Here is a 26231-nt window from a genome sequence, read left to right on the forward strand (position 1 = left end):
GGGGTTCTTTGTGGATGTCGTTTGAAAGTTCCACTTTCTCGATACTTAAGGTACTTCCTTTGTAAGCTTTCTGTTTTCTTTATTTATTCTGAGAAACAGGGGAGGGGCAGAGAGAGAGAGGGAGAGAAGAATCCCAAGCAGGCGCGGCACAACACCCAATGCAGGGCTCGACCCTACAAACCGTGAGATCGTGCCCTGAGCTGACACCACATCCAGAGACTCAACCGACGGAGCCCCCTCGGCACCCCTTTTGTAAGCTTTCTAACCAACAATTTAGTGACCTCGGCTCTGATGAAAGTAAAATTTGCAAACGATATCTGACCCTCATTGACACTCCGGAATTTGGAAATCTCCTTTTCACGGCAATATGGTTATTTGTGTACGTTCTACAAGAACCTCTCTTTTTCAAGAGCCCAGAACTGGACAACTAGACAACCAAAGCCTCACCTGGACGGTGTGTGTTTGAGAACGACGCTCAGTGGATAGAGCACACCAAACCGCTTTTAAGGGTCAGACGACGACTGCCCTCTGGCAAGGCCAACAAACCCCCAGGAAAACAGCCTGGTCCATGGCTTACAGGCACTCCGCCCCACGGGTCGTCAGGCCACTTCCAAGAAACCAGGAAATTTAGGATACTCAGGGGGGGGCCTCAAGAAGAGAGGAGTTCACCGGAATTTATAGGCGTGGCAGGTGAGATCTGGTGGAGAGGATTTACAAGTCCTGTTTCTCAGCCTACACACAGCAAACAGCCTGTAAACGTCCAGTCTGAGATTTCTTATCTGAGTCTCCACAGCAGCTAATGCCCTGCCTGGTTACCACCGTACAGCTCCGGGGTTCTGCACAGCCAGAGAAGGCCCACGTGTCCCACGAATACAACCAGGGCACCCACAGCAACGATCAGGTCGAACCTACTGACCCCAGCCGCAAAGAAGCACCTTTCTCTGAGACTACGACTGTCATAGAGGGAGGCAAAGTGAAAAGCTTCGAGGGGCGGAGGAAAACGGTGAGCTGGTATCCAGTCTTGATAACCCTCAAGGCTCTTCCTCGCTCCCGCCATCTCTGACCTACGCCACAGCCTGGTAAGTAGAAGAAAACGGACAGTAAGGCGAAAACTATCCACAGAACTACGCCTTCCACCTGCGAAACACGGCGGCTCCCTGCCCTCTGGACACGGACCATCCTCCATCTGGCTTCCTCGCACAGACTCACCCCCGTTCACTAGAACTACGGCCACAAGGCACAAACAGGTGCGCGCCGATACGGATGGAGGACAGAGCCACCGCGTCCACGGTGCCGGTCACCCGCGCTGCCCTCGCACCCGGCACTGCCAACTTTCTGCTGCTCTTGAACAGGCACCGGCACCAGAGGGGCGCGCATCTGTCGTCCAAATCTGCTCCTTCGGCAAGAAGAGACGACCTTACTGGTGCCGTCGTTAATATCTGATACGACCTACAAGAGCCCTTCTTCTATTAAAGCTACCAGAACATCACTGCAAAAAATGAAGAGACACACCGCGAATCAGAAGGGTCAACGCCGTCAGACGGCAGTTCTCTCCAAACTGATCCATAAAACCAGGCAAACTCGATAAAAATGACATCAGGATTTTCGCAGATGCTGACGGCCATTTCTAAAACACACACGAGAAGCAAGGGAAACTCTACCGCAAACAATCGGAGGAAAGGACAAAAATGTAGAAGGCCCGTGCTACTGATTTCAAGACTTACGGTAGAGCCACAGCATCAAGAAAGCAGCACGGGCACGAGCATATGGATTCCAGAAACAGACCGCCACGTACACGCAACCTTCATCTGGTCACAGTCACAACGGTAAAGGAAAAAGAGCGGCTTTTCCAAAACCAGTGTTAAACTTGATCAGAGAAGGAGTTAAAACGGAGCCCTGGCTCCAGCCGCGGGCTGCACGCAAGATGGATCACACAGCGGCGCGTAAGAGACGAGAACACAAAGCTTCTAGAAGAAAACACAGGACAATGAATTTGCAAGCACGAGACGGCAGAAAACTCCTTAAAGCATAAAAACCACCCACCATAAAAGAAAAATACCGATAAACTGAATTTCATCAAAATCAAGCCACGCCATCGAGCAAACGCGAAGACATCAGACGCTTCGTGGCGGTGGTCGACCACGACTATCCCCAAGCGAGAAGGGCCTGGCGGGGCTCTGTAATGAGAAGACCGCCACTGACCAGGCAGCCGGCCGTCTGTGTGACATCCCACAGCGGAAAGGCGAAGAAAAGACCAGACAGAGGTCTCCAGGGGCAACCACAGCGGACACGGTTCAGAGCCAGCGGGAAGACATACAGTGACGTCTGAGATCCCGCTCTCGGGTCGGGTCTGCAAGTGCCGCACGCGGCCCTCAGCCCTAGCGGCTGCATGCACACACACACACACACACACACACACACACACTCGTGTGAGTTAGCGTTTTCTGCACATAAACCGTGGCACCTGTGCTGTTACGTCCACCTCTTCCCGTCCCATCCTCGTGCCTTTGCCCTCCATCCTCACGTGACTGTCCCGGGCGAGGTGAGCCGGGCTCCTGTCTGCACTCCCCCTCCTCCCCCCTCCCCTCCTCCTCACAGTGGGCAGGCACCAGTGACCCGGCCTCCTGCGTGGACCCCCTGCCCACTGCTCAAACCCGCTGCCGGCCTTATCCAGGGCATCTTATCTTCACGTCAGTCATTGCACGTTTCAACTGCACAATTTCTATTGTGTCCCTTTCTATAATTTCCGTGCGTTAATATTCTCTACTTCTGTTGAGCGTTTTGCCTGCGTTTGAGTTGCCCTTTCCTGTTTCGCGGCGCATCTCGTACTTGTTGTCAGGAAGGGGGCATTTCGAATAGTCACGTGGCAGCTCGGGACACCAGGACCCCCCCCCCCCCCCACCTGGGAGGCCGCGTGCTGTGTGGATCCCGTGTCCCCAGCTTCTCCCCCGCTGTGTGCGGCACCGAAGGCTGCCCGGCCCGGCCGCAGGAAACACAGATCACGGCCGTGAGCCAGCGTGGCACGCCCAGGCAGACAGCGGCGACAGAGACCGGCAGCAACGTGGCGGGGGGGGGGGGGGGGGGCGGCGCTGGAGGGTGGCGTGGCACAGCCACCGTGGAAAACACTTGGGCAATTCCTCGGAAAGTGAAATCAAGAATTACCCTCCGGCCCAGCAACCCCATCCTAGGTACTTACCCAAGATAAGTGAGGACACAACCACACAGAAGCCTGTTCGTGAGAGCTCCTGGCACCACCAGTCACAGCCCAAACGGCTATCGGCTATGAGCGGATGAACAAAATGCGGTACGTCCATCCAAAAGGCTAGGATTCATGCACGAAAGTAACGAGGTACAGAGACGTGCGACCACATGGAGGAACGCTGCAGAGGTTACGTTAAAGTCAAAGCAACCAGACGCAAGGGCCTCGTGTGGGATTTTACGAGAAGCACCCGGAGGAGGCAGGTCCACACAGAGAGAAAACAGACCCGCGGTTGCAGAGGCCGGAGGAAAGAAGGCGGCGTGGCTGCTAAGAGGTGCAGGATTTCATGTGAGGGTGGTGAAAATGTTCTGGAATCGGGGCTACAGCTGCACAGTCTTGGGAGTATCCTGACAACATACGCTTTGAAAGAGTCAACTTGATGGAACACGAATTACGTTGCGGCAGTTAAATAAAACACACTAAGAAACGAGAAGCCGGGCCATCGACTCGGCGGGAATACTGGCAGGGCACACAGACAGTTGCCCTTGAAGCACACAGGCGCCAGCTGCTGGGCCCCCCCATGCACACTAACGGTACGGTGCTGTAAACGCACTCCCTCTTCTGCATGATTCTCTTAGGAACATTCTCTTTTCCCCAGTTTATTCTGAGAATACGGTACAGAATACGTGTAACATATAAAACACGCAATTGACTATGTTATCAGCAAGCTGGTCAACAGCAGACAGTAAGTTTTGGGGGAGTCAAAATTATGTGCAGATTTTTGACTATGGCGGGGAGGTCGGCACACTTAGCCCCCGCGTCTCTCAAGGGCCAACAGTCTGCATAAAACACCTCTGCCATGTACCAGGCCGTGGCGGTTGTCTTGAGGAAAAGCACTTCTCTGTTTGACGAGCCGATTTTTGTGGAAAACCATTTTCCTTGAAAACATGACTGACAAACAACAGTTACTCAAACCTGAGTATCTGGTACACAATTCTCACAAGGGAGTTGAGTGAGTTTCTCACCTCCAACAAAACAACCAAGAGTATTTGCTGCCAAAGACAACGTGAACTTTTCAAATACCAATTAGGATTTTTAAAAATTTCTGTCTGCCACCATAAGCTTCACAAGGTCATATTTCTAAAAGACTTTTCAGAATCTGTTGGCAATGTGATGTTTTAAGATGCGTAATAAAACACAGTAACATTTATAACATCGGCACAACTCAGTGAACTGGTATTTGTCAAATGGCCAACGTGTGGATAAAATATCCACTCCAAGAACAAGACAGACCAATGAATTTCAATGCAAGAGCTTGCACAGAACGAGGGGTTGGAGACACCGTGGACAGGGCTTCAGTTCCCACACGGCAGTGGGCCTCTGACAAATCATCACTTGCACAAGCCTTCACGCTAAGATGCCAATACGAATCAAAGCAATCAACAAATTCATGCCACCCCTGTCAACATTCCAATGACTTTTGCAGAAACAGAAAACTCAATCCTAGAATTCATATGAAATCTCAAGGGACCCAAAATAGCCAAAACAATACTGGGGGGGGTATGTGTGGGGGGGTCATCATAGTGGGAGGGCACATGCTTTCTGATTTGACAACTTATTACAAAGCCACAGTAATCAAAACAAAGTGGCACTGGCATAAAAAACAGACATGCACGCTCGTGGAATACAGCCGGGAGCCCAGGGGCGCCCGTGGGGCTCAGTCGGTTGGGCGTCCGACTTTGGCTCAGATCACGATCTCACCATTCATGAGTTCAAGCCCTGCACTGTGCTCTGTGCTGACAGCTCAGAGCCTGGAGCCTGCTTCGGCTTCTGTGTCTGCCTCTCTCTCTCTCTCTCAAAAATAAACAAACATTAAAAAAAAAGAACAGAGAGCCCAGAAATAAATCCTCGCACACACGGGTCAAATGATTTTCAACAAGGGTGCCAAGACCATTCAGTGGGGAAGGTCAATAAACGGGGCTGGGGGCCCCGGACATCCATGTAAAAGGAAGGATTCTGGACCCCTACTCAAGATCATATGCAAAATAAACTCAAAATGGATCAAAGGCCTACAAGTACTAGCTAAAACTGCAAGTAAGACTCAGAAGGAAACACGAGGGGAAAGCTTGCGGACCCTGGACTTGGCGATGACTCCAAAGCACAGGTAACAAAGGAAAGAGAGAAGCCGGACTCAGTCAAAATTGACCACTTTTGAAGAAGGACACCAGCAGCAGAGCGGACGGCAGATCACACGCTCTGACAAGCCCCAGCACCCAGAACACAAAGGATTCCCGAAAGTGAGCATCCAGAGAACAAACAACGTGAGTGCGGGCTGGCAAAGGACGAACACACGCGTCCGCAAAGACACGTAGAGGCCAACGAGCACATGGCAACACGCTCCCCGTCCCTCGGCACTAGGAACATGGAGACAGAAACCAGTCAGCTACCACCTCGCACTGGTGAGGGCGCTTCCCGTCAAAACAAACCGAACAACAACAACAGCAAAGAGCAAGCAGACAACAGGTGTTGGCAAGAAGGCAGGGGGAACCTTCTGCCCTGCCGGCGGGAACGTAAAGGGGGGCAGCAACAGAGAACACGGCACGGTGATCTGTCGAAACAGCCAACACGGAACCACCACGGGAGCCAGCAGCTCCGAGTCTGGGTACAGACCCCCTGAACGGAAAGCGGAGTCTGGAAGAGACGCCTGCACCCGCGTTCAAAGCAGCAGTGTTCACGACGCTCCGAGGGGAGGAGGCAGCAGTCCGAGGGTCTGCGGCCGGAGGAATAAAGCAGCCGGGGTCTGTATGCGGCGGGTTACGCATCAGCCTCAGACAGGAAGGAGATGCTGACGCCCGTCAGCGGGCGGGTGAGCCGAGGACGTTCCACTAAGTCAAACTCAAGAGCGGACTCTGAAAGCGTTCACTTCTGCCAGGTCCCTGGAGTCCTCAAATTCACGGGGACAGAGAGGAGATGCGGCTGCCGGGCGCTGGGGGAGGGGAGGGACAGAGGGGCTGGGAAGAGGAGGAAGTCCTGGAGGCGGGCGGTGCGGACGGCTGCACGACCGCGTGCGTGCCAGAGAAGTGCAGGCCTGAAGATGCCCGAAATGCCACCTTGGACCCACGCACGCTTTACCACAATAGAGAGAAACCCCGTAACCTGTTTGGCAACCGTGCCCAACGAGCCACAACCGTCTGAAAAGCCGATTAGGGTACGTCTGCCCTGAGTGCGGGGAGTGGGCGCCTGAGCACAGCGGTGGGAGGAACGGAAAAGGGCACAGCCCCAGCCAGAGACCGTCCCGGAGCTAGAGGTGTGCTAGTGCTAAACGTAATCGTGTCTATTATGAAACATTTTAGGTACAAAATAAGTCTATAAAGTTAGAACGGAAAAATACGGAAAGCATCCTCACCCACCACGGGACACGCGATCACACACCCTTCCACGCAGCTCGCGGTTCGCCTCGAGGAAACACCACCGCCGACACGCAGACGCACACAGGTTACCATATACGCACAGCATTGCTTGTAATTGCAAAACACCAGAAACCACCTGCGTACTAAGCCCGGGACACTGGCTGAAGAATTAGGATAACAGCGCACATGACGGGGTACGAGGTCGCTATAAGAAGAAAGAGGAGGGGCGCCTGGGTGGCTCAGTCGTGAAGCATCTGACCTCGGCTCAGGTCACGATCAGGGGTTTGTGAATTTGAGCCCCGTGTCGGGTGAGCCCCGCTCCTCTCTCTCTGCCCCCCTGCTCACGTGTGCACGTGCTGGCTCGCTCGCTCTCTCCAAAAAAAAAAGAAAAGAGAAAGAGTATTGATAAAAACCAATCGTGCATTGATTTTCAAGAAATATCGTTACGTAAGACAAAGTGCCTAAGAGTATATACAGAATGCTGCCTTTCGTGGGGCAGAAGACGGAAGAAAATACGCATATTCCTCTTAATTACAAACAGTAACACAGGAGGGATACAGCAGGAAAAATAAATAAAATAGGTTATCTCCAAGGGAAGGGAAGGGAAGACTGGAACGGAAGGGGCCCGGGACGGAAGACACTTCTTTGGATTTGCCTCCATGTACAGGTGTGACAGTCTAAGACGTACTAAGGCTCCATACGTTGAAAACAGTCGAATGAGAAAAATAACTCCAGGGGAAGAGCAAGCAGAGAAAGTATCCCACTTAATTCAAATGAGTATCATAAAGGCTCAAGAGTAAAAAGGAGGGAAAGAAGAGGAAGGGTGTAGAGGGGAAGAGAGGAGGGCGGAAGGGGAGAGGGGAGGCAAAGGGATGGAGAGAGGAAGGGGGAGGAGGGGAGAGGGGAAGGGGGGAAGAGAAGAAGGAGGGGGAGAGGAGGAGACAGAGGAGGGGGGAAGGGAGGGCAGGGAAGGAGGGGGAAGGGAGGGGCAGGGGAGGAGGGGAGGAGGGGAGGAGGGGAGGAGGGAAGCTTACTCGAGAGGATTCCTGGGAACAGCCCAGCATCTACCAAGGAACCTGCATGTGTAGTAAACACGGGCCAGCGAGGAGGAAACGTACAGTGACAACACCAGACGCCCGGGACCTGTCACCCCAGACGAGGCAGCACTGCAGGGACAGGAAGCAGAGGGGAGGCAGGAGTCCGCCAGGGAACTTCGGGGGCGTGGAGGCTCTCCGCACTCTGACTTCAGGGCGCCGACTTGACCGTTAACGTGTTTGTCACGTCGTAGAATCGAACCCATTTTAAAGGCTGGCTTGGGGCGCCTGGGTGGCGCAGTCGGTTAAGCGTCCGACTTCAGCCAGGTCACGATCTCACGGTCCGTGAGTTCGAGCCCTGCGTCGGGCTCTGGGCGGATGGCTCAGAGCCTGGAGCCTGTTTCCGATTCTGTGTCTCCCTCTCTCTCTGCCCATCGCCCGTTCATGCTCTGTCTCTCTCTGTCCCAAAAATAAATAAACGTTGAAAAAAAAAATTAAAAAAAAAAAAAAAAAAAAGCCTGGCTTCACTTTACATAAATCATACGTCAACAAATTTGGCTTATGAAAACCAGCAGTTGTGTAAAAACGTCCGCAGAAGCACGTCTGTCTGCAGGCTCGTGTGCGTGGCTGTGTGTCATGCTGCAGGCGGTGATGATTTCAGGAAGGAAGGACAAGGGGACAGGCGCGGGGAAGGAGTTCTGTAGCCTCAACATTCTCTCCGGATTCTGTGGAGTCTGTACAACTTTTTGGGGGAACACAGCACAAAAAATGAATCACAAACCACAATAAAACTTACTTTCTGGACTTTAGAGTTAACACGTTAAATGCTGTAAGTCAGAATTTGGGGTTAAAAGATTTACGAAATATGTGTCTACGACAAACAGGTTAATTTTTCTGCACTGTCACAACTAGAATTGTTCTCTTTAACCACAGGAATAGTTACTTTTTGTTTCTAATTTTGTCTATCACATAAACAGAGCGGGCGAGCATATCCCACCGTGGCTCCCTTGTCCCTGCCTCCCAGAGTTGGCACTGTGCTCGCCCCTCCCCTGAGTCACAGGTCCCCTCCAGGCTGGACGGCCCCTCCTTGACAGTCACAGGTCCCCTCCACGCTGGACGGCCCCTCCTTGACAGTCACAGATCCCCTCCAGGCTGGACGGCTCTCCGTGATGGTCACAGACAGAGGCTCCCATCTTGCTGGCACCGCTACTCCCCCCGCCCCGTGGCTCACAAACCCAGCAGGGCCAGGTGCACCACCAAATGATGCTCGCAGAGAGGCGCACGTGACAAGACACCGAGCGCTGCCCGCACACGCGTGAGCAGGGAAGCCGAGCCTTCTCGGTGCAGCCTTGAGAGGAACACCACCGCAGGTCAGTCTGCCCGGATTCATAACCCGCGGGGACTTAAGGGGAGAAATGCTATTGTTGAAGCTGCTGAGTCCCAAAGTAATCTGGACCAGGACAACCGGGGACCAGTGCACGTATGTCCTCTCTCATCTCCAGAACCCGTCCCACAGGTGGGGACCGCAGCTCAGCCAAGCCTTCATCACCGGCAGGAGCACTCCCCCATCAGGCCCACATGTCAGGCTCCCGCCGCCTCTCTCTCCAGGACGGCCCAGAGTGCCTTCCAAGAGTTGGTCAAGCTCCAAACGGCCCAGCAAATGGGACCCTCACTGGTGCTCACTAGGCTGCGCCACAGCCCCTACAGACACCCCTCCGCCCCATCCCTCAGCAAGACGCAGCACAAAGCCCCAGGGCTCTGCTCCTCCTGGAGCCATTCATAAAATGCACACGAGGCAAGTTCTCCCAGGGGCACCTGGGGGGCCTCAGGTCACGATCTCATGGTTCAAGAGATCCAGCCTCACGTGAGTCTCACGGCTGACAGTGTGGAGCCTGCTCGGGATTCCCTCTCTTCCTCTCTCTCTGCCCCTCCCCTGCTCTCTCTCTCTCTCTCAAGATAAATACACTTTAAACAAACCAACAAAAAAGTCCTCCCCATAGAAAACAAAGCAAAAATAGAAAAACCTGGGGGGTAGGGGGTGGGGGAAGCCTGGAGCCCAGCAGTTAGGTCCAGCTGAGAGCCCCCCTCAACTCTGAAATCTCAAGGAAGCATCTGGACACCTTGGTGGTGCCCTGTTACCTCAGACACAGGTAAAAGTGACAGGCACACCCAGGAGGAAAGGGCAAAGGTAAGGGTCTGGGGACAGGACACACACAAGGCCCAGCGATGACCATGGCTACAAGGTGGCTTTATAGGAGGGGGGCAGGTGGGGTGGCTGGACGCAGGCTGTATCCAGGCCACCCACCCGAGCTGCACACTGGTGATGTCCCAAATCCAGCTAACTGAGCCCAGGCACTGCTTCCCAAATCGGGAAACGTCACACGAAGACTATTCCTAGCTTCTCGTGAAGATACGGAGTGTCTCCCAGCACCAGCCACACACCGATACAGGGCAAGCTCCAGGGGGGTCCAATCCCCCCGTTCCCACCCCCCACCCCCAGTGCCTGCCCCCAGCTTGGCCCTCTGTGCGGCTCAGGAAAGGGAACTCCGAAGGAAGGCCCAGCCTGCGGGGACAGTCAGCAACAATGTCCCCGGCACATGGAGGCCCTGGATCAGGAGGGCCGGGGACTCGGGCCCTCGGCCACCAGGAGGAGGTCGCGGCAGGCGTACGAATCCGGGGACACACAGCAAACGACCCTTTCTGAAACAGTGGTGTTTCTCAGAGAGGAAGGAGGTGGCCCTCTGAAAGCCTCTTGTGTTTTCTCCCCCGCGGTTATGAAATGTGTTCACTCTGTTTACGTACTTTTTAACAGCACACACGTAACGCAGAATGAGGACGGAGTAACTCGTCAGTCATGAATCCACACTCGGGCCGAGAGGGGAGGCCACCGGAGGCCATGGTCCCCTCCCCGCCCGCCTCAGTGGTAAGAGCTGCGGGCGTGCCCAGAAGGCTGCCCCCCCCGCCCCCCCCCCCCCCCCACACACGGGCGACAGCACAGGACAGCGTGAGGAGGTGAGGCCAACTCCCTGGGAACAGGTCCTCCAAGGAAGAGAATTTACAACAATTTCTGACAACAAGCAGAGGATAGGGGACCTCTTCTCCCTCACCTGTCTCGCTCCTACGCGAGCACCGTGCCCCAAGGAGATGACAGAAAGGATGTCATTAAGAAATTATTGCAACTTTCTTTTCAATGGTGCTGAAAAGTATATGCAAATCCACCGTAATTACGTTTAAAAATTCCATTTCATGGGATAATCAGACTTCAAAAAACTCAATTTTAGTTTTAATCAGACTTTAACAAGGATATTAAGTCCATTTCGTTTAGAAAAGGGGGAAAAAATGTGAATTTAACACAAAATGTATTCAAGCTTAGCCCCGGGAGATAATTAAATAAAATTAATTTGGCAAGGGCTGTCAGTAAATGAAGGCGCAGCAAACGGAGGCTCACACTTCTGACAGAAACAAGCAGCTTCCTGCCACAGAGGCGGAGGAAGGGGCGGCGGCCGACCCAGAGCACAAGGAAGGGGACCGAAGCAGCCCTCGGAGGCAGAAGGCCAGGGCAGCCTGGGGGAGGGGGGGGACAGCTGCAGGGAGGGAGATTCCCGGAAACCAGGCTGGCGGGAGCAAGGGGTGGCCTCGGGGCGTCCGTCTGGGCTCTTCCACCGGCCCGCAGTCCGGCCATCAGTGGGGAAGCGGCGGGGCCCAGCCAACTCTGGCCGCCCTGAGAAGCCACCTTCCCCGCAGGAACGGGCGGGGCCTCCTGCTCTGGCCCTCCCACCCCGGCCCGCTGCGGGGGGGTTGGGGGGGGAGGCCCTGTAACATGACCCCGCTTTGCTCAGTGGCGATGCAGGGCCCACACGTACCGTACCCCGTACCGTGCTCTCTGCCCGCCAGAGTCACTCGGCAAGCATCTGTGGCATGGAACAGATCTGACCACGGTCCCCGTCCCGGGAACGCTTAGCCCCGGAGAGAAGGCACAAGCGCTGCCAGTCCGTGGGGAATGACCTTCCCTCCCGACAGCTCCAGGCGCCCCGACAAGGCCTCCCAGCGTGATGTCCACACCACCCGAGTGGTGCCGAACCGCGACTGAGGCGCCCCAATCGGGCACCAGGCTCACCCCCGCTAACGACCTGTAAGCCAGCTCACATCCCACGACCAGATTCTCCCAGAGCGGAGAAGAGGAAGGAAGGAAATCAGTGCCATCCTCTGTGAGTAGAAGTTTTGGGCAAAGGAGAGAGCAAAGTTCCGGGCCAGCAGGCCAGCCCCACACCCTGAAACGGGTCAGCACACCACGGCCTTCAGGGAGAGGGCCGCGCCCGCTCACTTACATCTTGTCCCGGGCAGCTGTCCCACAGGACGACCCGCAGTCCTGCTTGGGGCCGGGGTCCTCGAGTGTCATCACGAGAAGTCCCAGGTCCCGGGCCACGTTGCCCCCACGCTGGTCATCACGATCTGTGCTGCAGAGGTGAGGACCGGCATGCCGCTCGGGCCCTATGGGCCCCAGAGCCCCAAATATTTACTACCCGGCCCTTACAGGAAACACTTGTAGCCTCTGCCCTAAACCCAGCACTCCCAGGCACCCGTTGTTCAGTCACAAAAACTCAAAAAGAAAACTAGCCTAGCAAAGGGACAAAACAAAAGAAAGCACGTTTTCCACCAGGAGAAGGCTGTCTCGGAGGGGGACGGGCACGAAGGGCGCCGAGCGGGGGCACCGAGTCCCAGGGGTGGCGGGGACAGACAGCAGCCCGCCCGTGCTGAGCAGGGTCAGCACAGGCCTGTCGAGTCACTAAGTCGCACACCAAGTGCCACGTCGTGTCAACGGAGCTCCAGTTAAAGGGGTGTGGCTCCAAAGGTCCAGGCCGAGCGGTGTGACCCCTTCTGGGACAGCTGAGCTCTAGGAAACAGTGAGAATGCCCCAACCAACCACTAGGCCTGGAAGAGCTCCTGGCGGCTCTTCTCAACCCTGACCTTCCCAGAGAGCCTGTGAAGAACCGCCCAGATTCAACGGCGCCTTCTCGAAGCCCAGCGTGCTGCAACGCACCTGCTCTCAGGGGTGAGCCCGTGGCCACGCGTGTAACTGCAGTCCTCACGAAAGGCAGCGCGCTCCCGACGCCTGAGCGCAGCAAACCATAGCGACGCAGGAAGAGCGGAAGCCAGAGAACAAACGGGGAACAGAAGCGCGTGTGTCTAAGTGTCCTCCACGCAGACTCACACGCCACTCCCACCAGTGCACGAGCTGACACGCGGCAGCCCCCTGAAGCCTCACGCCAGGAGGGAGGAGGGAGCCTGCCCCGCCCCTAGCTGTGGGAGGACTGTTTGGCTCCACAGAACTGAGAGCAGTTTGCGCGTAATAAAAATTAATTGCTAATCTCCTCACTCAGCCGCCTCCGAGAACAGGAGAGTGTCGTGTCGCTGCCCCTAAAGTTCAATCTTCCTCTCCCAAGTAATTACTGTCTTCCCCTACCTCGCAGAGCCTCCCCCATCTGAAAAGCAAATCCCAGCAGTGCCAGAAGGTGCTCGGCCCTGAGCAAAGGCAGGGAGGCCAGCCCTCCAGCAGGCTGGCAGGCCTTCCTTGCCAAAGTTCGGCTGGGAGCCATCAGGCCTCAAAGAGCTGCTATCAGCCGACAGGCTGCACGCCCGCCTACGTGCTGACGCTCCACGGGCGAGCCGGTGGGCAGGGCCCCAACAGAAGCCTCAGATGCCAGCAGCGGGCTGCTCGGCTCACAAAGGCGCAGGACCCAGCTGCACGGCACCACGCGGCCAGCCAGATGGATGGAGGTGACGGAGGGCAGCGTCCACCATGCACCGCGACCAGCCAAGCAATCCAACGCAGGCAGCACGGACTCGCCGCACGACCTTGGCCTGTGAGCCCCCAGAAGGTCCAGGGCCTCCTCTGCCGAGCGGGCGACAGCCGGGCAGCCTCGCCCACAGCCGGGAGGGACGGCAACGACACTCCACACACGCGCTGGCCTTGCAGGCTCTCGGGGTGGCCCCTCCAGGGCGGCCCCAGCTCCGACAGAGCCGTCCTCGGGGCCAAGTAAGGTCCTCTTCAGAGCAGGGTCCGTCTTGAAACAAACACGCTCTGGAACCTCGTCGGCCACCAATCTCTAGACCACAAATAACACGTGGCCCTCTGCCCACTGACACTATTCAAATCCGGCAAAGACGGAACCGATGGTCGACTCCAGCTCCGCGAGACACTCCAGCAAAATCCGGCCGCACACGCTCACCTTTCTGAGCGTCAAGAGACCCCCCGGCTATCCTCACTGCTCAGAACGCTCGGTCCTCCCACCGTGAGGGCCGAGGCCGGGTCGTGGCTCTATCCCCAGAGCCGGCCTGCTGTCCGCCAAGCGGCAGGCCTCAAACCTGCAAAGGATGACTACGGGATCGACGTTCGCCAAAATCTCAGTTCTATCACCAGGTGACAAGGCCAGCAGGAAACAGGCAGGCGTCACTCGCCTGTAGAGGAAACAGAGGCCACGATGGAGGGGACCTGGCCTGGGACACGAGACACCTTCGGGGTACCTGCCACCACCTTGACTCTCGAGATGTGCCCACTACCCACCCCCGCTGCCGACCCCCGCTCACAGGCAGCCTGTCCCACCACCCCCGAGGGGGCACCCTGCCCCCGGCACAAGGCTTCCGCACCTGTTCAGAGCCACCCAGCCACACGGATGCCTACCAGGCAGGGTCTAGTTGAAGACAAGGCCGTGTCTCAGATCTCAGGGAAGAGGCCGCAGAAAGGCATGGAAAGGAAGTGCTTGCTGCCACACCCTCCACAGCAAGACCCAAACACCTCCGAGAACCGATCCCGGCCGTCCCATCGGCCTCCACCACACGCCCACACGCTGGCCGAACCACTTGGAACTGTGGTGCGCCAGGTCGCTCCGGGTGGGTGGGTTCGTGCAAGCCCCTTCCCCACCAGGAACGAGGTCCCAGCCTCTCAGCTCAAGATCAAGGGCCACCTCTCCCAGGAGCCGTGCCTGACGGACCCAGCACCGGCCTGAGAGACTGTAAATGCTCGCGCCACGCCCACACGGGTGCAACAACGGCAACGGGTGCCTCTGGCAGAGGCAGCACAAGGCAAGGGGCAGAGACAGGCCTCGGGGTCAGAGGACAGACCCAGCCTCCGACACACAGAGCCGGCAGGGCTCTGCCCGTCCCTCCTCCCGTCTCTCGCGGGATGGCTCGGGTCTCCGGTCAGAGCCCGTACATCCATCCCCGTCTCGCCAGCGGCCACGTGAAACGGTAAACGTTTAGGAAGGACTGGCTCCCTGAGCCCTTCGGAGCCAGCAGCGAACACTTATCCCTACTGTCACCTGCCCCTGAGTAAACCAGGCCACTACCCGAGCCACTCAGACACCCTGCTCAGCACAGCTCCCAGAGCACGGAGGACAAAACCTGAAGAGCCGTGAACGTGTTTTCTGTATGTCAGTTGGGTCAGGGCCCCAGAGCCTCACAGAAAAGGCAAGTCTTCAAAGCCACCCTCCTCAGGGCCCTACAGGTCAGCAGCGAGCTTCCCGCTCACGGCACGGTCCCCTCGGTCGGAGGCCCTCCACTCACTCGTGGCGGGAAGGGAGAGGCAAAGAGAGGACCCTCATCAGACAATCCTGCAACTCCCTAGGAGACACGTGTGCCCCAGAAGGGCCCTGCCTCCCCTCCTGGGCGGAACTGGCCAGGCTGCCCCGGGGCTCCCAGACACGCACACAAACGCACACACGCCTGTCCCTGGGACACCCCCTCGCTTGAGAGCCACGGGAGCTGCGTGCCAAGAGCCGAGGTCGGCGCTCTCAACGTTACCGTAGGACACTGGCAGGTGCCAGGTGCCTGCTAGAATCAAAGAACTGCACCAGGGTCCCATCACCTGCTCTCCCACGTGTGCAAGCCACAGGCTTCACCAATGTCACTGCCACAGCCCCACAGCGGTGCGGGGACCCACTCGCTCTCTGTGACCCATCCTGACCTCCCTGGTGCCACCAACCTTCTAAGACACAGGTAGGCGGCCAAACAGGTGAGGTTCCCATGCAGGCCAGGGAAGACTGGCGTCCCATCTCCCAGGACATCCGGGGCCCAGCGCGGTCCCAAGGTGTCCTCGGGCCAAGGGCGTGCTCCCCCCACCAGGGGACGGGGACTGACTGACCAGCGCTGCCAAGCTACCACATGCCAATCGCTCTGCCAGCCGATGGCTAGACGCCATCACTGACGTGTAGACGAGGAAGCTCAGACTCAGGCAAGCCCGCAAGTGGCCCCTCTGCGCAGCCTTCCCACCAGGGAGAGGCCCTGGACCCCAGGCCTCTGCTGTTCCCCATCCGCGTTGCTCCCTAGGCCGGCCTGGCCACCTCTGCTAGTGGTCATGTGAAGATGACCCAGAGGGAGCCCTCGAATCCAGACCTGTGCACCCGTGACAACTCCCTCTGGCTACTTCTGTGGCCCTTCAAACGCACATGTGCTACATAGAGTCCACAGCTCTCCCTTCCTAAGAGCCAAAACCTGTCCCCGTGTCTGCCCCATCTGCCTGCACCCTCCCAGCCCCCCAAGTGGGCCAGGTCACCTCCTGTCTCGCGTGCTGAGGACGTCTCTCAGCCTCTGCTCTGTCCCTGTGGCACACCTGCTCCAAACTGGAGCCAGTCACTGTCACAGCCGGCTGCCCGCCCCATCCCTCAGCCTGCTCAGCAGCCTGTGGCCTCTGTCCCGGGCTGCACACTCACCCTCCCCTTCACACTTCATCCCCAACCTGCCCTGCCACCGCCTACCCCACCCCTCCCCTGGGCCAGGGCCCCCCAAAGGCTCCCCGAGTACAGAAAGTGCTGTCCTAGGCCCGGCTATCCCTTCTGCCACCTGGGTGGTGCTTTCAAGAACGTGTACCTCCCACGAGGCGGGGAGCATGCACTTGGGCGGCCGTGCCCGGCGCACAAACTCGCCCACCGTACATTCTACCCACGGGCTCTCCACGACAAGTGGGACAGGAAGGACACTGGGGATCCTTGGCAGGGACAGCCTGTGGCCTCCGTGCCCCACCGACTGACCGATCCAGGAAGATAACTTGCAACCAAAGCTTCGATGGTCCTTCCCCAGGCAAGACATCGATAAGGGACATGGAATCACTGGTCAATAAAAACAGACTTCCCGAGTACAGGCCTCATTAAGTCGGTTAATGAAAGTCATTAAAGCAGGCCGGCTGGAACAGGTTCCTTTCCTCAGGGGTGAAGGGACTCAGATTAAGGGTGGAGACAGGCCACTGGTCGGTGACCCGGCGGTGTGCCGCTCCCAGCCCTACAGCCCCACAGCTGTGAGGCACAGCTTCCTGGAGCCCGCAGCCCTTCCGGCCATCACTGAAACTGAGACCGGCCTCGGGGACCCCCAAACTCTGCAGAGGGAACGGTCTCCCGCCCCGTCCCCTAACTATACCACATGCAGGAGGAAGCATCGCGTGCCTTTCAGAAACTGGGCTCTCTGGGCGTGACACGGAGCGAGAGAGCTTGGACCAGCGCCTCCAACACGGTGAGCGGGGGCTCAACAAGGCGCGTGCCGGCAGACGCGTCAGTTGCACGTGCATCGAGCGCTTGCGCAAAGACGTACCAAAGCCAGCAGTGCCAGCGGCCGGCAGGAAGGGAGGCCTGTGGCCGGCAGAGCAAGAGGAGAACTGTCCCCATCGCCCCGACACGTCTTCTCAACGCCGAGCCACGTGAACGCAGCGCGTGTTCAGACGAGAGTCTCCAGCCCCCTGTGATCTGAAATGACCCCGGTCGCTCCGCAACGGCTTCCCACAGGCCACAGAAAACACCCAGTCAACTTCCCGAAGCCCTGAGGCCTCAGCGTCTGTGCCCGGAGATGCCCGGGGTCCCCACCACGTCACCGCCTGTCACCATGAACGCGTGCCCTCAAGTAAAGACCCCGCTTGCGGCCGCACAGGAACCTCACTCAAGATGAGCACCTGCGGAAGCGAAACGAAAGAGAGCAGACACGGGAACAATTAACGCCGCGCCTCCTCGCCAAGGACAAACCCGCCGTGGCCTCCACGGAACTAAGACTTCGAGGAGACGTGAGGGCAGGAGGAACCGCCGAGCAGGGCCCCCGCTCCAGGCCAAGGGTCTCCACTCCGGCCCGTCCAGGGTGCACTCATGGCCGGCAGCCCGAGTGAGAAAGACCCAGGCCTCCTGGTCCCACCTGTGCCACACGAAGACCGGGTACGGCAGTACCAGCACCTGGGGGGTGGCCGCCGACACCCCCTGGCGCCTACCCAGCTGGTCCTCGCCTCTCCCTGCACCTGCACGCCTTCTTCCTACGTGCCCTGCCTCCTCCTCGTCCTCAGGACGGCCACCCGCTGTAGGGCACGTTTCCCAGGAGACAAGAGCCCACCTGTGGCCACGGCCAGAGCCTGCGGTACACAGCAGGTCTGAGGAGCATCCACCCAGCTGGCCTAGACGCCATCCCCACCACCACCGGGGCCTGAAGCCCGCGTGACGCACCAGAGCCGCAGGGGGCGCGGTGAGGTGCAGAGGCGTCAACGCGTGCCCCAGCGTTCTGTCCCTGAGACGCCGACGACGACAGGGAGGTCCGGGCTTCATACCCGGGAACAGTGGGAACGACACAGAAGCAACAGTGCAGCAAAGCCACGTCACACGGCCCATCGCGGCCGCCCCGCAGTCCCGTGCCGATTGGCAGCCACCATCTAACAGATAATCCCGTTTGGCTTCTAAGAACACAAATCTGTGTTCGTGCCGTGACCCTGCTTCACGGACACGTGGGCTCCCACTCGGTGCTCACAAAGGCCAGCCACCCTCCAAGCCGCGACCCCCAGCTCGTGTCCATAGAACCAGAGCCCATGTTTCCAGGCAGCTCCCAGCCCCCTCCCCCTCTGCCTGGGGGTGGGGGACCCTGGGCAGGGACGAGGGAGGACCCCCCAGGAGGACTTCAATAAGGCCTCTCCAAGTTTGCAGCAACGGCACAGGGAGGTGCCTCCTCCCTCTCCAACCTAATCCCCGGGTAACTCAGCATAGCCTGTCTCGTCTAAATCCTTTCGCTACCTGGCTTTAGACTTTTTCCAATCGATTTAACACGATGTACAGAGGTAGAAGGGCCACGCCTATAAAGCCGGGAGTGAAGCCCTCCAAAGCGTTTCGAGGGCCACACCGCAAGTGCTGAACCACCAGGCGCGTCCACCTGGGACAGGGCACCTGCCTCACCGTCTGCGCGGCCAGGGTGACCACACACAGGGCGGAGCCCCTCCAGGAAAGCGCTGCCCTTCTTGTATTGCCCACAGTGCGGTAAGCACAGCCTGCTGTGCGCACGGGGGCAGAGGGGACAGGCCTGTGCCCCAGACTGCGGTCCCCGTCACAGCCCCCTGGGCAGCCCAGCCCCGTCCGGAACTGCCGCAGGGGGGCCCGGTGTGGGGAGCCGGCCCGTCGGGGATGCTGCTCCGTCCAGCCTCGCCACGCACGCCCGCTTCTGCCCGCTTCTGGCGAGCGGAGGCCAGACTCACATCTGAAACCTCAATGGGGAGCAAGGGACGGGCCGGGGCTGCTCCCCCGGACCCAGGATGGGCTGTAGCAGCTGAAGAAAGTCGGCTGTCAGGAAGCTCTCTGCCGCACCTGTCGTCTGATTCCCACCGGATCACAACAGTGTGAACAACACGGGAGCCTTGTCGCCGCAGCCAAGCCAGCCGACAGGGCCCCGTCCCAAGTCACAGCCAAGCACACACACGGATGCACAAAAGCAGAGCAGTCCTATCACGACTCACTCGGCAAACGTCTACCACATGCGCTGGCTGCCAGGCTCGGAGCCTCTGAACACAAGCCCCGCCCTTCTTTCACGAGACCAAAGACTGAGGATGCCCAGCAGAGGGACAAACACGTGGCTGAGAGTCAATCACGACGACGCCTGCTTCTGTCGCTGGCCTCCACGGGGACCTGCAGAGCCGGGATGGGCTCACAAGTCTCCGGGCCCTGCCGGCACAGCTCTGGGGCCGCCGGGGCCCAGCCCGCCCCAGGTGCTCAGGCCGACAGAGAGCCCAGGGTGGGTGAAGGCGCCCCTCCATGGCCGGGGCTCCCAGAGAACAGCCTCCGGTAGACAAAGGAGCCGGTGAAGGAACAATGCCACGTTCACGGCTGAGGCCACAAGAAAGAGCCACGCTTGCAAGCGCCCAGAAGGTGAGACTCTTGCCCAACCTCCTCCTCCTCCTCGTCTGGAGCCGCAAAAGAAACCAAACCGAGACCAAGGGAAACGGTGAAAGAAGCTTGACGGCACGGCCCCCCACCCCAGCGCCAGCAGCACCTCACGTCCCGAGCAACCCCAGACCCAGGGTATTAGAAATGGCGACCAGAGGACAGGCGGCCACAAAGGTGTCAGGGGTGGCCAACAAGAAGGAATCGTGCTCCGCCTCACTGTCATCCTGACTGGCCTCACACATCACACATCGGGGGCGACCGGTCACCTGGCCAGCCAACAAAGGCTGCTGGGAAGGAAGCACGCAGGTCGGTGCCGGGTTCCCGTGTCCATTGCGGGTGACAGGTCAGCAGTCTCAGGGGCACGACCGCCAGGGCTCAGAGCCAGCGAGACCCGCCAGCCTCTCGGCCTCCCTAGCGCCAACAGCCTCCGAGACCCGTCACTCCGTCGAACCTGCGGGCTTCCTGACAGGCACTACGCCCTCCCAGCCGGACTGAAACCAGGCCAGATCTGGGGACAAAAGGACGGGGGAAGGAGCCAAATCGCAGAGGCTCACACGCCACCAGCAAGTCATTTCCTCTACAAAATTAGGGGCCTGACTACAGAGGGACTCAACGTGCATTCCTCGCCCGCTGATAAAGCTTCCTACAGTGGGAACCGTCAAACGAGCTTTTCAAAAGCCGCCCGCTGGAGAGTCCTGCCTCCTCGCGGCACCGCGGCCCCACGCCGCATCTCTGCCGAGACCTCGGAGAGCGTGCCGTCCAAACTAAGCGGTGCCACTCGTACGCCGGGACGGCGTTTCTGGAGGGCGGTCCGGCACCATCTGCCGATCTCAAGCACGTCCGTCTTTGAGGCAAAACACCTGCTTGAGAATCTGTCCGGCCGCTCACGCGCCGCTCACACCGCAAACCGAAGTGTCCGCCAACGGGCCTGAGGCAACACAGAGCTCGTCCACTTCGCGGAGCGCCGTGCGGCTCTTTGGTTCAGCAGCGCCGCGTGCCAGTGCGGAAGTACCGCTGGAAATCCACCGGGAACGTGCAGGACACGGACCGAGCGCCGTGTGACGGAGGGCACCACAGGGCTCGCGTGCTCGTCCGACTTCCAGAAAGCCACACGAGAACAGAGGCAGTGGACGGTGCCTGGACACACCGGGGGTGAGCACGGGGACCCCAGGCCCCCTCCTCTGAGAAGAGCACCCCAGGCACGAGAGCACTGAACGATGGGGACCAGGCGGCGGTGACAGAGAGCCAGCCTGGCTGAGGGCGATGCGAGGTGGGAGGGCAGCAGTCAGAGGAGGGCGGGAGGAAGGAAGGTGACTTTCACTTTCTGTCCTCCCCCCAACCCCCCCACCCGACCCGACCCCCCCCCAACCCCCGGCAGGCAGTGAATTTAAGCAGTCATACCCACGGCACCTGCCCCGAGGCCCCAAGATGCAGGCCGGCAGACAGAGCCCGGGTCAGTCCCACTGCCCACGGGCCCGACCGGCTCAGGGGATGGGCTCCACCCAAAATGGAAGCTTCAGCACCCCCCACCACGGCCTCCCATTGCCCACGGATCAGCTCCACAGAGGCGGGACGCACGTACGAGCACGCACACACGAGCAGCCGCCACAGCAGCCGAGGGCAGGCGACTTCCGGCACGCTGCCAGGGCCCCTCACACCCCCATCGCATCCCAACCCGAGACGCGCGTGGCCTCCTAGCACTCGGCGTCAGCAGGTCTCCCCCACGTCCGAGCACCGTAGTCAGGCTTGTGGCTCGTGGCTGCGGAGCACCCCTGAGGTCGCACTGACCCACTCCCCGCGGCCGGGCAAGCCCACCGTCCACAAGCGCAGGCTGGTGGGAATAGGCCGCTGTGAAGACTCCAGGACTTGTCTTTGTGAGGCCACGTTTCCACCTCTCTTGGGTGAGAACCAGGACGGAAGAGCCAGGTCACGTCGTAAACCTGCAGGAAGCCACCAAACGGTTTCCCAAGTGCCACGTGGCTCTCCACTCACCTTGCCCCTGCGGCGGGCTGCTCACACCGTCACGGCCCCTGGTGTGACCAGCCTGTGCTCCCAGCCATCCCACGGGGCCAGCTGCAGTGTCCCAGCGTCCCCCAAATGACAAATGATGCCGAGCATCAGTCCCCTCCTTATTCACGTCTGTGGACCCTCTTCCGTGAAGTTATCTGTTTGTCTTCTGCCCAGCTTTTAAGCAAGATCTGGCTGTGATCTCCCGTCAACCTACCTAGACGCATCACAAAGATTTTCTCCTGGCCCAGGGTTTGCCTCTTGCCTTCACTGCGTCTTTCTGAGAGCAAAGGTGTTTCTCGTCTTGGGGAACTCTAAGTGAACGATTTTTTTCATCTTTGGTTCACGCTTTTGTGTCCTAAGCTTCCAGAGCCTTGGTTTTTCCCCAGGTTAGGTCCACGCCCCACTGGTTCAACGCCAGAACAGTAAGGGACCAGAATCTACATCTGTCCATACAGACATCCCCCTGCATCAGCACCGTCTGCGGAAGACTGACTCTTTCCCACTGATTTATCTTGTCACCTTCAATGGAGACCAACAGATTCCACACTCGGGTTATTCCGGAACTTTCTAGTCTTTTCCGTCGACGTGTAAGTCTATCCTTACACCATTAACCCGCTGCCTTGATCAATACGGTTTACGGTGCGTCTGGAAATTAACCATCGTAAGCCCACGGTTTTCTTTCAAAAACAAGTCTGGCTATTCTAGATCCTTTTCGTCTCCATAGAAACTCCAGAATCAGTTAGCTGGTTTCTACCGAAAGGCCTGCTGGGACTTTGGTTGGGGATGCACTGGAGGTGAGGATGAATTTTAGCACACTGACGTGTCCCCACCACGGACTCCTCCAACCTGCGAGCACGGGATCGCTCTCCACCTGCTGATATCGCTGCTAGGTGACTTCCTGTCATTCTAGAAAGAACTACTACTTTACACCGTGCAGATTTCCGTTGCATTCAGCCTCACATTTCCAACGCGACTCTTCGGGGCTGCGTGACTCCAACTGTTGGCTGCTGGCACACAGAAACTCAGTCCGCTCGCGCGCGTTGTCCTCGTAACCGTGAACCTGCCAGACCTACTACTTCCGGCTCTTTACAGATGCCCAGAGACGTCCTACACGGACGATCGTGCTGCCCCCCACCGGAGGCAGCTTTACGTCCTCCCGCCCGGCCGCGGGCCTTTCCTCCTCCCTCCCACTGTGCGCTGGCCGCGCTGCCGCCGCAGAGGAGCGGGGAGAGGGCGGGCTAGACGCAGGGACAGCAGATGCCGCATCTTGGGGAGGGGGGGACCCTTCCACTCCTACATTGCTCAAAGGTTGCGATCGTGCGTGGGTGCTGAGTTCCCACCAACACCTCCGCACCTACCGAAACGATCACGTTTCCTCTCTAAACTATTTAAATAGCAAACAACCCCGGTTGTCTCAAGGGAAAGGCCCGTCTACTGCTGCAGGTACCCCCTTTGCTCCATTTTCCCACCAGCCTCTCCGTCAGTCTTTCCCCAGTGCCCCCGGAAGGTCACATCCAGGCTGACACAGACACAGAGCGTCTCCTGGTGTCCGCCTTCAGCACCTTCAAACCCTTCCGCCGGGCCGCACTCCCCGGACAAGGCTCAGCACGTCACAGCTCTCCGCACGCGGGTGCAATCTTTGTACTGCTGCCGAACCCCTCAGTCGGCTTTCGCTGCCCCGGGATGGGGACCTGCAGGCACCACCCTCCCCCCCGCCCCCCGAGTACACAGGCCCCACCCAACATGGTGCAGTATTCCTTCCCACCAGGACTCTCCGAGTCCGGCGGCCCACCTGCCTCCAACCCACAGGACCCACGTGCTGGAGACAGGCGTCCAGCAACATCTGGGTGGACGAGGCTGTCTGGCAGACAAGGAAACTGGCACGGGGCTTCCCTACAGGGTCACACTGCCAGACCGCCCCAGCCAGCTCACGTAACCAGCTCCCTGACACCTCTGGGCTCCTCAGGATGTGAGAAATCCCGAACTGGGAGAAAGGTGGCAACGGTCATGCCGTGTCAACTCCAGGGGGTTGGTCTGTTCCAGGCGTTAGACCTGACCTATTCCCAACCTTGGCAAGGCCGCAGGGCCCTCCAAGAACGTGTGAAGAGACAAAGCCTTGCGCCCAGAGGAAAGCCCATGCAAGGAATATCTGTGCTAAGACACCAGAATCTCATAGGCATCAAGCATTTGAGGATCAGAGGCTGGGCAAGAACAGGGCAGGGGTGGGACAGTCAACGGCAGCCAGCCGACCACCCACAAGCTACTCCTCCAGGCCGTGGCCGTAGCATGTGAGGCCCACGGGGAGCAGCAGAGGGCCAGGAAGAACTACAGGCAGAGGTCTGGAGCCAGAAAGCCAAAGGGCCCAAGGCGCTCAAGGTGCAGGGAGCAGGATCACGGGGCCGGGGGCGCCACCTAGTGGCGGCGGCTCTCAAAGCCCAGGAGACCCTGGGCAGGATCCGGGGCCTGGGGGTCACGACACACACCAAGCGACACACGCCAAGCGAGTCCCTTCAGTCCCAAAGTGGCGGCAAAGCCCTGGCCTAAAGGCCAGGAGAATCAAGCCTGCCAGGTCCTAAGGTCCTAAGGCCCTCCTGGCCCCTCCAGCTCCTGCTTCCGGGGCACCTGCTGGACTGGGACTCACTGCTGTCTCTCGGAGCCGGCTGGTCTTGCTCTGGGGGTGCAAGCCCACAGGTTTTCACAGGGAGAAAGTCTGACTTCCGTGGTGAGAAACCACTATTCTAGAAAAATCTTTCCACTCGCAGATGTGTATAATGAGGCACAAGACAGCCCCACAACCCTGAGGGCCAGGCGGGGGCCAAACAGAGATTCAGGCACCGCTCACCAAGGTCTGACAGCGAGCCGCAGACACGACGGCTACGCTGTCGGAGGCCACCCACCCTACACCCCCCCGGGGCCGACCCACCCCGGCCACCCACAGTGGTCTCAGCGCTCCCCACAGGGTCCACCCCTCCCTCCTTGCAGGGATCCCAACTTCTCCCTGTGCCCTATTTCCCTCCGCCCATCTCCCTCCCCATATTCAACTCTGCCGGACGTAGGCTCCCCCAGGTCTCCCTCCCCGCTCACAAACCTCCAACTGCCCAAGACCTGACAAAGGAGGATGGCCCAACTCCTCCTCACGGCATTCAAGGTCAAGTGCGGTCTTGGACAGGCCGACTCCCCGCATTTGGACCAACACACAAGCCTGCGACCCACCGACTGTTACAGGACACACGGACCCACCTCAGAGGGACACAAGTGACTGGAGGTGAAGCCCACCCAGGCACCCTGCTGCAGACAGGAAGGGTGAACAGGAGACACTGAGGTTCCCCAGGGGCCCCCGCGGTGGCCAGGCAGAGTGACCAGGCACACGACAGGAAACCTGCCCCTCCGGGGGACCTTCACCAGGGGTGCCGGGAGGCGAGGGCCACAAGGATGCCTCACCGCCTCCCCAGAAGCCTCCGGCTGCTCGGAAGGGAGGCCAGCACCGCTCCGCAGTACGTGACTTGTAAGCCTCCACACACAAGGCCAGGCGCGCGCCGCATTCCCGGCGACGGGAACACTGGCCCAGGGCCAGGCACAGACTGGCGAGGGGCCCACGAGCCAGGGGAGGGCAGAGACACCAGGGACAGACTCACACCCTCCTCTCCCTCCCGCCCACCCCAAGCAGCCCCCACCTCTGAGAGCCCTCGACCACCCCCCTCCTCTGCCTCTCCAGGGCCCGGCCGCTGAGTGAACACATGACACACACGCACAGGCGCGTGACCAGGCAGAAGCAGCACCCCAGCTGGCGGTCAGCTCGCAGACCTCTGCAGGCCCCCCCGCATGCCCCCCCCCCCCCCCCCCCCCGCATGCCAGCCACACTCAGGGAGGCCCTCTGATTTGGAAGCGAGACCAAAGGGCCGGAGGAGGAACCACACTTTCCGCCCCGGCCAGAGGCGGCCGCCAGCTGTGCACCAGCCCCAGGCTTGACTGATGTCGAGGGCTTTGTGGCACATGCTAGGCGTTCAGACACTCCGCCAGCTGGTCTGATCGGGCACGAGTGGGCCTCTGATCTCCCGCAAGAGAAAGAAGTCACAGAGGTTTCTCTTCTGACGAGCCTCCCTAGGTGCAGGAGGGAAGTGTTCTGGTGAGTTACTAAGCCCAGAGAGTAGGTGAGGCTCCACCGGGTCAGCCCTCCACGAGTCTGGCGGCGGGTGCAGCTCAGGAAGGAACAGCAGCCGCGTCTGTCCTCTGGGACTCAGCGGGGCAAAGAGACGACGAGGAGGCATTTACAAGGGACAGACACCGAAGTCAGTAACGCTGATGGAAACCACGGCATGTTCCAGAACCAGCCCTCGGACAGTGTAATTACGAGACAGCTCTTTAAAGCAGGCTCTCAATCTTGGCCCAGTTTCCAAGAGCACCAGGAAAG

The 26231-nt window shown here is 59.0% G+C and overlaps 1 protein-coding gene across 4 annotated transcripts in view; it reads right to left on the bottom strand.

Moving 5' to 3' along the window:
- MAD1L1 (mitotic arrest deficient 1 like 1) overlaps window positions 1–26231 on the bottom strand; it is a 320354-nt gene that overhangs the window by 278606 nt on the left and 15517 nt on the right. The window lies entirely within an intron of this gene.

This window comes from Prionailurus viverrinus, chromosome E3, assembly GCF_022837055.1.
Source record: "Prionailurus viverrinus isolate Anna chromosome E3, UM_Priviv_1.0, whole genome shotgun sequence".
NCBI lineage: Eukaryota > Metazoa > Chordata > Mammalia > Carnivora > Felidae > Prionailurus > Prionailurus viverrinus.